The 10307-nt window shown below is 40.6% G+C and overlaps 1 long non-coding RNA gene and 1 pseudogene across 2 annotated transcripts; both read right to left on the bottom strand.

Moving 5' to 3' along the window:
- Positions 1–1811: 1811 nt before the first annotated feature.
- Positions 1812–3284, bottom strand: LOC147394262 (uncharacterized; annotated as a pseudogene). Its single transcript, XR_015181548.1, has 2 exons — positions 2346–3284; positions 1812–2204 (listed from the first exon to the last, which is right to left on the bottom strand). The product of XR_015181548.1 is annotated as an uncharacterized LOC147394262 (transcript).
- Positions 3285–3441: 157 nt separating this feature from the next.
- Positions 3442–9254, bottom strand: LOC147394261 (uncharacterized). Its single transcript, XR_015181457.1, has 5 exons — positions 5512–9254; positions 5045–5434; positions 4735–4956; positions 4583–4642; positions 3442–4491 (listed from the first exon to the last, which is right to left on the bottom strand). It is a non-coding gene; the product is annotated as an uncharacterized LOC147394261 (long non-coding RNA).
- Positions 9255–10307: the final 1053 nt, after the last annotated feature.

The raw sequence follows: 10307 nt of genomic DNA, 5'->3' as shown, positions 1-10307 counted from the left end.
CCTCACTCTCTAGTATTGGACAAGACACAATATGATTTTTTGTGTGTGTATTTCTATATATTTTATGAGCCTATCTTCTATTTAATGTGAAAATATCCAACTTCTACTGTTTATATAGTTAAACAAATGACAAGTAACTAGTGTTAATGATATGTAAACGACATATTGTATGAGCCTACCTTCTCTTTATTGTGATAAATATCCAACCTCTAGTATTTATATTATCAAAAGATTTTTCTAGTGCTTAATGATACGTAATTTTAGGTAGTTCTATGAATGAAAGCTTTTCTGTTGCATCCCATAGTTGTGAATTAGCCACTTAGTTCTTATTTTATCCTCCACTTGTTAGTTCGCCTCTGCTTAATTATGGATAAATTATTTGTCCATAGTTTTAGCTTGATCACTATATCATTGATTTTTCTGTTATTTAATTTTTTCCGTGCTGAATTTTTTCCATATGTTCTTTTGCATTGAACTTTTGTTATTTAATTCTTTATGCTTGATTCCTTGGTGACTCGAGATATTTTGATCCTTCATGTGATGTGCAGTTGGCAGCAGATTGCAGGAACTTACGCTCTCTCTTTCACTCAAGTGTTTGTGTTTCGATTTTTTGGGGACATCTTTGGATGAAAGTTCTGAAGAGTTTGGTTCTGTCCAGGTACAAATTAACAATTAAATGATACATTCATTTCACTTGGTCTTTTAGTTTTAAGTGTGACAAATTGAGTCGTGAAATTTTTTTCTTTATTGAACTATGAAAGCTTCAATCACTCTGGTTATCTCACAGATTCCGTCTTCTTGGTGGCCAGTCTTGGAGGATCCTTCAACCCCGCAGATTTTTTTTGATTACTATGCAATCACCAAGCCCCCTCTTTCAAAGGAGGTTAGATTATAGTAGTCTTAACTCTCAGTCTGTTTTTTGTGCTTATTCTTCTTTCAAACTTCTTTTCTCATCTATCTCAGTCTATTAAATGTCTTAACTCTCAATGTGTTTTATTTCTAGTTTTGATTAGTTTTGGTACTTGCTTAGGAGCTAGTACAGTTAATTGATGCACTATTTTGTTTATATTTCTTGCTTAGTAGGTTCTATGTGAATTGAATTACACATACTTTACAATAACTAAGTACTTTTTTTTTTGTGCAGATTTATGGTGGGGTGTTCGTGAACAATATTCTTGGTTTATCTATTCTTCTGTCACTGATTTATGTTCAAGGCTTGCAATGGGATTTCTCAACCGAAGTGTTGATTGTTCTTAATATTTGTGCTATAATGGGTCTTCTTACTTGCCTCCGCTCCAGATTCCCACTTTGAACATGTTTCATAGCCTACCTTTTGTACCCATTATCTTTGGTGTTGATTTATGTTCTCAACTATGTTTTCAACTGGTCTTAGGAGTTACAGAAGGTGAACATTTGATGGAAGAGACAATGGCTAAGCGATGGATAATGGGCCAGCCTTCTTTTTCTTTTTCGTTTTTTTCTTGAATATGTAAATTAAGGAGCATTCCCTTTTGCATTTGTATTTTTAATGAACACATCCAAAGTCTGCACTTGAGTCTCAAGCAATCCACTATGGGAAAAGATGATGCAAAGAGAAAACAATCATTGTAGATAAATTTCTGAGCTTTTGACTTTAATGTCTTGTAAAGGAACACAGTTGATATTCCTCTTGAAGCTTGATGCATTTTCTAAATATCCAATGTCATTGAGAAACTCAAATGAATGCAGTTTTAACCACTTTCACGCTTACAAATCACCTTTACACCTCAAGATGTCAACATATGAGGGTAACTAAAGCAAAGTTTGGACTTTAAGAGGAAGAGATTAAAAAGAAATGTATATTCACAAAATATTTTTTCTTGATTTACAAATTACTAGTTTAGCCTGAGAAACCACACCAGGAATTGGTAACTACTGTTTTACAAAACATACACCTGGTATGATATAAACATACATTGTAAGCCAATGACGAGCTACAACACATAAACTTTCAAGACAATTTAGAAATGGGATTAAGACTATCGGTGCACATCAAAGCAAGTGCCCGGGCATTCTTGCTCATAACATTCAATACTTCCTATAATTTCAATTTTCTCTATATGAATTATTTTTTCTATTCAAACTTCCAATCAATTCAACCAATGGTTGACCTTCATGTAGCTTCACAAGGTGCCTTCTATAGGGTATAAGTATATTCCTGAGACCTGTGATCCACATTAACAAAATCATTCAAGTATACAATAAAAAAACAGATCAATCGAATAAAAAAAATCACTCAAAAGGTTGGGCAAACAGCATTTTTCTAAAGTCTATATCAAAAAAGAGTGCCTTGGTGCTATTAGTACCTGTAATGCACATCGTTCTATAAAGATGACCAATGTGAGCATTTCCCTTTGTACTCATCCGAGGTCGCTCCAAGCACTCAAGAAATGCTAGATCTGCCTTTAAAAGCTTAGCCTGATCATGAGAGTCATAACCAATATCGTGGCAATAACAGCAAAAATCCAACCAGTCAATCGGTCGCATGTCCCAAAGAAGAGAACCATCATCTTTCCCACTCACCAATTGGGTCCACAATAATGCCCATATCGCGGGAATAACTGCAAAAGGAAGCCTCTTGGACCTTTATGCCAAGGGACCTTAACAACATACGGTCTAAAAAGCGAGACAGAACAACCAACACTAGGTTCTAGAGTTTTACGGGATTCCCTTTGGTGTTGTTGCAATCTTGTGTTCATAGTAGAGGGTATTCGAAATTTATCTCTGGCATAAAGAACCCATGGAACGAAGGATAAGAGGGACCAACCCCAAAGCTTGATATCGAAAAAAAGCTGTTGTTTAGGAGTTTCTGTGATGGTGGCTATAGGGTTGGGTGAGCGTTTCAAATTCACATTTGAGAGGAACCCTATTAGAGGGAGATTGTTAAGGAAGTTGAAGTTCACGGCGAAAGCAACTGAGAGATAAAAAACAACCCTATATAAACAGTAGAAGTTGGATATTTTTCACATTAAAGAGAAGATAGGCTCATAAAACATATAGAAATACACACACAAAAAATCATATCGCGTCTTGTCCACTACTAGAGAGTGAGGTCTTCTACAAATTAAAACTTGAGATAGTTTCCTAAATCACAAAGCAAAAGCCATAGAATTCATGCCTGATGCACCATAAATAAGGTAAACAGAAAACAAGCTATAAAAGGTACGCATTCTTTTTCCATAATTGATCCAGTACATAGAAAAGTGGCATTCTTTTTCCATAATTGATTAGCTACCCAAATCAAATATCAGAATTTTTTTACATAAGTATCCAGATTTAAAACAAATGCATCACAATAAATAAAATCGAAAAAAAAACCCTTAAAAAAATAAAATCATAACATCATGATCAGATAGAAAATAAATAACCCAAAAAAATTAAATAAAAAAAAAACCCCTAAATAATTCCTGATTTATTGTCTTCAAAAAATCGGAAACTAAAATCACAATAAATAAAATCGAAAATCAAATCACAATAATTTTGGATTTTTTTGACTTCACGAATGAATGAATAAATTAGTCATGTTCATAGAATAATACCATACAGTGTCTGAGAAATTTCCAAAAAAGAAAAAATTGAAAAAAAAACTTACAGTTCTGTCAAATAGGGTGAGAGATTGGCAGCCGTTTGTGTTCATGAGATGGATTTGCAGGGAGGAATAGGGTCCCGTTCGTGTTCGTGTTCATATGAGAGAGAATGAGAGCGAAAGTCGTTCGTGCGAGGGTTTCAGCGATGAATAGGGCAAGAGAGAGAGAGAGAGAGTGAGAGAGGGAGGCAGCGAGAGTGAGAGAGAGAGCGAAAGAGGGAGGCAGTGAGTGAGCCGTTCGTGCGAGGGCTTCAACGAGGAGTAGGGCGAGAGAGAGAAAGTGTGTGTGAGAGAATGATCGTGTGAGAGCAGCGAGTTCGAAGAGAGAGCCAGAGAGAGTTCTCTTCGAAGAGAAAGAGAACTCTCTGTTCTGTTCGCTCTGGTTTAAAGAGGAGAGGGAGGAAGCACGAAATAACGATAAATTAAGGGACGGCGCAATAAATAACCTTTAACTTTATAACTTAAATAGTTCGTGTGAGATTAAATCTTGTCCGTTCGATATCGTAGATCCAACAAATCATTTCCGTTTGCCAATCCGTTAGCCAGCGATCGGGACCCTATATATATATATATACTGTTCACAAATATGTCTGAGTCTAATACAAAAATGTCTACATATGTTGCAAGGTACAATAAAATCAGACAGAGGGGGGAGCATCGTCCCGAACTCTCTGAGTCTCCGGAACTGCTCCAGAAGAGGATTCAACCACAGCACCAGAACCCGACACCCCGGAAGAAGGTAGACCATGCATCCACAGTCGTCCCTCCGAATACGTGAAGAAGAGCTCTGCATCCAGGGCAACATCTTGCTCTGTAATCCCCGCAAGATCAGGGCCAGGGACGGAGGGTCTAGTGGAGAAAAAGGCCTAAAAATAAAGAAACAGAGCAGATTAAAACACATGCAGTGATATATACAGCATATGTAAGGAAATAAACAACTGAAATGCATATACTTACCCTAGGAGGTGTCGGAGGACGCGCAGAGGTGCTCGCTCCATCTCGACGTCGATAATAATCCTGAGAAGGTCATGAGAAAATCTATCAGAACAGATAAAAAAAATACTATGGTCTACATAGGAATAATGAAAAAGAAACAAATGATGACATACCATATCAGCCTGGAAACGAGACTCCCGCAAGGCTGCCTCCAACTCTAGCTCCTAGATGCGAGCTGCCTGGGCCTCAAGTCGAGCCTCCTGCTCCTCAATACCGGTAGCCTGCTCCTCCACCTCCGCCCTATAGGCCCTCCATATGTTCTCCATCTCTACGGCTCTCGCCGCCTGAGCCTCGATCATATCGTAGCCCTCTCGAAGACGATGAAGATCATCGGCCTGAGAACAAAAACATCGATCAAGTGAGATAGGGATATAATGAAACGTAGAAAGTCATAAAGAAGAGAGACGGTGACAGAATACGTACCGTGACAGCATGCTTCTGAAGAAGGACCGCTTCGATCTCTGTAATCCCGGCTCTGGCAGTGACTGCAGGCATGATGCATCTAATGGACGTCTTTCGGAACCATGCTTGGTAGTCTCCACCCCTCACTACTCAAGCAGCATCAACACCCCTCGACTGGATGAGATACTCATCTACCGTCATAGCCTACGAGATGGGCTCAAGTGGAACGATGGGGATGCGAAGGCTCCCGTCGTGCTGGAAAAACAAGCGCTCCCCTAGATAAAATGTATATCTCTGCTCGTCAATGAAATAGGGGTAACGTTTTCGTCTAGTGTTATGTCTATAAGCGTTCCTCACCTCTTGCCTCCCGTTGACAGTGCGGGGAAGATCGCGCAGAGTGACAGAAAAGATCTGCAAAAGAGATAATCAGATAACAGGCACAGATAATTGCAATAATAGAATAACTGAACAAGGGCTAGAACACTCACGTCTCGAAGACAACATCGGTCAATGTGGGCCCGGGCACTCCTAGGGCTGCTCTGGATGGCCCGAAAGGCTCCCAAGGGATAACCCTCGTCAAGATGACGACGAGTGGGTAGATAGAATGGAAAGTATACATGGACAAAAATCTGAAGAAAGGAAAAAAGTGTTAGACGATGAATGAGATATAGAGAAAGATACAAGCTGAAGAATAAAGTCAAGATATAAACTGCCAAAAGAAGCGTGTGGAGATCCCAGCTCCACGGGGTGCAGTAATCCCTTCCACTACTCGATCCAAACCCGCCAAGATGGTGTTGTAGATCAAACTCCCCCAATCAAAATCTCCAATGTGATCGATATCGCGCATAACCGAAAGAAAGGTGGTAGAAATTGACGAATCATACTCCAAAAAGAAGCAGCTACTGATAAGGAGAAGGAAGCAAATGCGGAAGATAATATCAAAATCTCTGTCTCCAAATCTGGCCGACCTCTCTCTATAGGTATGAGGGGCCCCATCCTCTTCCTCTATCAACAGCAGGCCCATCAATACCTCTGTGCTGATACGCCCCTACTTCCCCACCATGGAGGCGAGGACTCTGGTGATGCCCAACAGCTCACCCACCTCCTAGACAGATAGCATGGCCAGAGGCAAGGCTCTCCATCCATGGCGATACTATTAATCGCCACAAAGTCAGAAGGCCTAATGCCTATCTCCACCTCCGGAATATGAAATGAATGAGTCACCGGGAACCATCTCTTCACCATAGCCAAAAATAGAGGGCGATCAGCTCTAAGCACAGGGATCTGAAGGAAGGCTCCGAAGCCAACAATAGAGAATTGGGTCTGAATACCATCCGAAAGTATCGCAGTAGTAGAAAGAAAGGCACTCCATCTCCCTCTGAAGTTGGCTGAAGGATAAGGGGTAGGAATGTCCAATCGAACAAGCATAGATACATGGCTCCCTAATCCTCGGAGAAAAGGAGTATCTGGAACCCTCTCATTCTCCTCCGTAGGGATCTCGACCCTAGGAGTCTCTCTGCCCACTCTGCCAGCACTTACGGCCCTATCTGCCCGGCCTCGACCACCACGTCGACCTCTACTACCACTGCTACCCGGTAAGTCCTCAGCTGGGCCACTCTGAGAAGTACTGGCCTCCTCTGCTCGACTACCCGAAGAAGAGCCGGCTACTGAAGTCGAATCAAGTTTTCGTGAAGGCTGCCTCGACTAGCCATACTCTGTCGCCACCCTAGACCCCAAAGCAAAGCGAGCCCAGGTCCGAGGCCTTGCCTCCTCCTCCTCATCAGAAGAGTGTACTACTTGGCTCGTCCTCTCTCTACCCATCTGCAAGGTAATAAAATGTTGAGTCGACAAAAGAAAGCGTCCTATTTGTCTATCTAAAGTCCACCTAACCAAACCAAGCCAAACCAGCTTAAACCCAGTCAACCAGGGTCCTACCTAGTCAACCTAATCCAACCTAGTGAAACCCATTCAACTCAGTCCAGCCCAATCACACCTAGCCCATCTAAGTCAAAACCCAACCTAATTCAATCAAACCCAATCCAGCTAAGTCAAACCCTAGTCAATATAAGCCAAACCCAGTCAACCCAATAGATACCAGTCAAACTCAGTCGACTCCAACTTAACTCAAGTCAACTCAGCTCAGCCCACCCACCAAGCCCAGTAAACTCAAAGCCAACTCAGTCAAATCTACCAAACCAAGTCAACCCAACCTAACCCAGTCAAACCCAGTCAATGCAAGTCAAACTTAGCCAACTCAAATCAAACCCAACCAACTCAGAGTCAAACCTACCCAACTCAATCAAACCCAATCAAATCTGAGTCAAACCAACCCAACTCAGTCAAACCTAGTTTAATCCAACTTAATTCAGTCCAGTCAACCCAATCAACTCAAGTCAAACTTAGCCAACTCAAATCAAACCCAACCAACTCAGAGTCAAACCTACCCAACTCAGTCAAACCCAATCAAATATGAGTCAAACCTACCCAACTTAGTCAAACCCAATTAAATCTAAGTCAAACCCAATCAAATCTGAGTCGAACCTACCCAACTCAGTCAAACCTATCCAATCTAAGTCAAACCTATCCAACCCCTTTAACCCAGTCAACTCGATCAAAACCCAGTCAGCTCAGTCAAAACCCAGTTAACCTAGCCAAAGCCCAGTTAACCCAATCAAACCCAGTTTGACTCATCTAGCCCGGCCAACCCAAGTCAATTCAACCAGCCTAGTCCACCCAAGCCAGACTTAGGCCAACCTAGGAAGACCTAGTTCAAACCTATGCAAACCCTCTCCTATCTAATCAAGCCTATGTCTGGGTCTAGCCAATCAATCATTACAATGTGATAAGGTGTTAAGTGTGGGTGTTCGATACCAGTCATAATGGTCAAGCGAAAATGAGCGAAAAGAAGTACGATAAGCATGAAAAAACAAATCGTTCTAAATCAAAAGCATGTTAAGATGGGCAAAAGAAAAGAAGGGAAAAATCGATTCGCCTAAACTCCCATCTCAATCTCATTAACAATCCAAATCCTCACCCAAACAATTCATAAACAAACCTCATCCAACCCCAAATTCCCAGCCAAAATAACCCATAAACCACCCTAAATTCTCGCTCGAAGAAATTCCCCACAACTCCACAAACCACTCCAAACAACACCCAAACGACCTTACTTTTTACCCAAAATCTTAACTTAATCCCATCCATAGCAGTCCAACCTCTCACTCCAAACCATCCCCAAAATAACCCTTAAATTCTTCTTTTGAAAAACAACCTCAAAACCACCTATCACCCTCTCACTGAACCATTCGCTTGCACCACCAACCACCAAATAATCATCCACTCCATCATCAATCAATCCACCCATTTTATCACCCGCAATCTTAACCTTGCAAATCAGTCCCCGTGCTACCAAAGTCCCAAACATCCTGGGGAATTCTCATTTGAAATAACCTACATCCCCACTCCAACCTCCCCAATTCAACCCATCTACACCAGCCACATCCACCAAGAATTCAAACCAAAAATGCCAACATTCATGTCCAATAAAAGGAGAAACATTGAGAAACGAAAAACAAAAAGAAAAAAAACAATAATAATAATAATGGGACAATGTGATAAATACTTAATCATTCTCGTGACCATAGTACGTGAAGGATAAAACATATGGCCATCATTCTAACATCAATAACGTAAGAGGGAAAGGTAAGGGCAAGTGTTATCACACGTTTTCAGGGCATCATTTCAAAGAATGAAGAGATTGAAAGAGGAAAAATAAAATGAAGACTCACCTCAAACACGAGAAATCGCCCCTGCTAGAAACGCCTCAAAGCCTTAGGTCGCTTTCGCTAGAGTTCAAATGCCCGCAAATGAATCCAAACCAAGGCCGAACTCAAAGATCCAAGTCAATAGAAGGCGAGCAAATCAAAGAGAAAAGGAGAAAGATCGCCAAAAGTCGCCAGAGAGAAAGAAAAACCGAAAGAAAGTGAAGAAGAAGGAGAAAATAGAGAGGTGCGAAGGCTTTATCGTTTGAAATTCATATTGGTCTGTGCTACCAGTACGGGCAAAACGAACTTTAGCCTATCCGTATCACAAACACGGATGAAGAAAATTTGGTATGAACTGTGCTTCAAACATGGATGAAAGAAGCAAAATGCTATCCGTGTTCTAAACACGGGTAAAATCGAGCCTAGTGCTATCCGTGCTTTAGGCACGAATCAGTCAATAAATAAAATCAAAATCAAAATCAAATCAAAAAAATCAAGAATCAAGTAAAAATAAAAAATATATATATATATATAAATATATAAATAATAAAAATATAAAAATATAAAATAAAATAAAAAAATTTCAAAAAATCCTTTCGAGTTACACTCAATTTCGATTTGTTAAAACACGACCGAGAAGTACCCAAATTTTAAAAAATCATCAAATCTTCATCAAATACGAGCTCCACGCCATCGAGATCAAGGAATCAATAAGGTAACTCTGTCAGATCCCGTGCTTGAGTAACCACTTTTTACAAAAGTCATCAATTCAGCCGGCAATTCGAAGTTGTGTTTTACAAAATTTCGTCGGGCCCGTACAAATAGGGGTTTAGTCTATTCTTTACAGTTCTTTGCACGCAATTCCTACAAAGAAGGGCAGCTGTAGACACCTCAATTTGAATGGGCCCTCACTCGAAAGGGCCTAAAAATAGTAATTTTTTAATAAATTTGGCCAACGGGCCTCGATGGCCCGGATCATCGAAATATGGCATTTTCGTCAAAATCAAAGCCTCTAACACCTCTCAATGGGTTAGTAAGCCCACTAAAAGATTCGACAAGCTCCCTTCTACCCCGCTCCACTAACATCGATTTTTCGACAAAATAGGCCAACGGGCCTCAAAAGCCCAAAATGCTAAAAAATAGCAACTTGATTGAACCGAGGCCCCTAAGACCACCCAATGGTCCAAGGGACCCACCAAAGGGACCGTACTCATCGTATGATGTCCCAACCTTCACCTCTCCAAGCTTGCATCCAAGCGCTCGATGAAATTATCCAACAGGCCTAAAAAGCCCGATTTGCCAACATGTGGCATTTTAATCAATGTAATAATTTCTAAAAGTCATAAAAAAGATTTAAACAATGGAAAAATGTGAGACTTGGGACGCTTATCCTTCATCTACCCTCCACCGCTCCGCCTCGAAATTCGCAAACACCTTAAATACTTCAAAGCCCATAAACCCTTAATCTTTTTGTAATTAATTTCCCACTTTACACCCTAACCTAAAATGAACTCCATGTC

The sequence above is a fragment of the Akebia trifoliata genome, chromosome 9 (assembly GCF_017979445.1).
Source record: "Akebia trifoliata isolate Shusen 1 chromosome 9, ASM1797944v1, whole genome shotgun sequence".
Taxonomy (NCBI): Eukaryota; Viridiplantae; Streptophyta; class Magnoliopsida; order Ranunculales; family Lardizabalaceae; genus Akebia; species Akebia trifoliata.
This window is presented reverse-complemented; position numbering and strand designations above follow the sequence as displayed.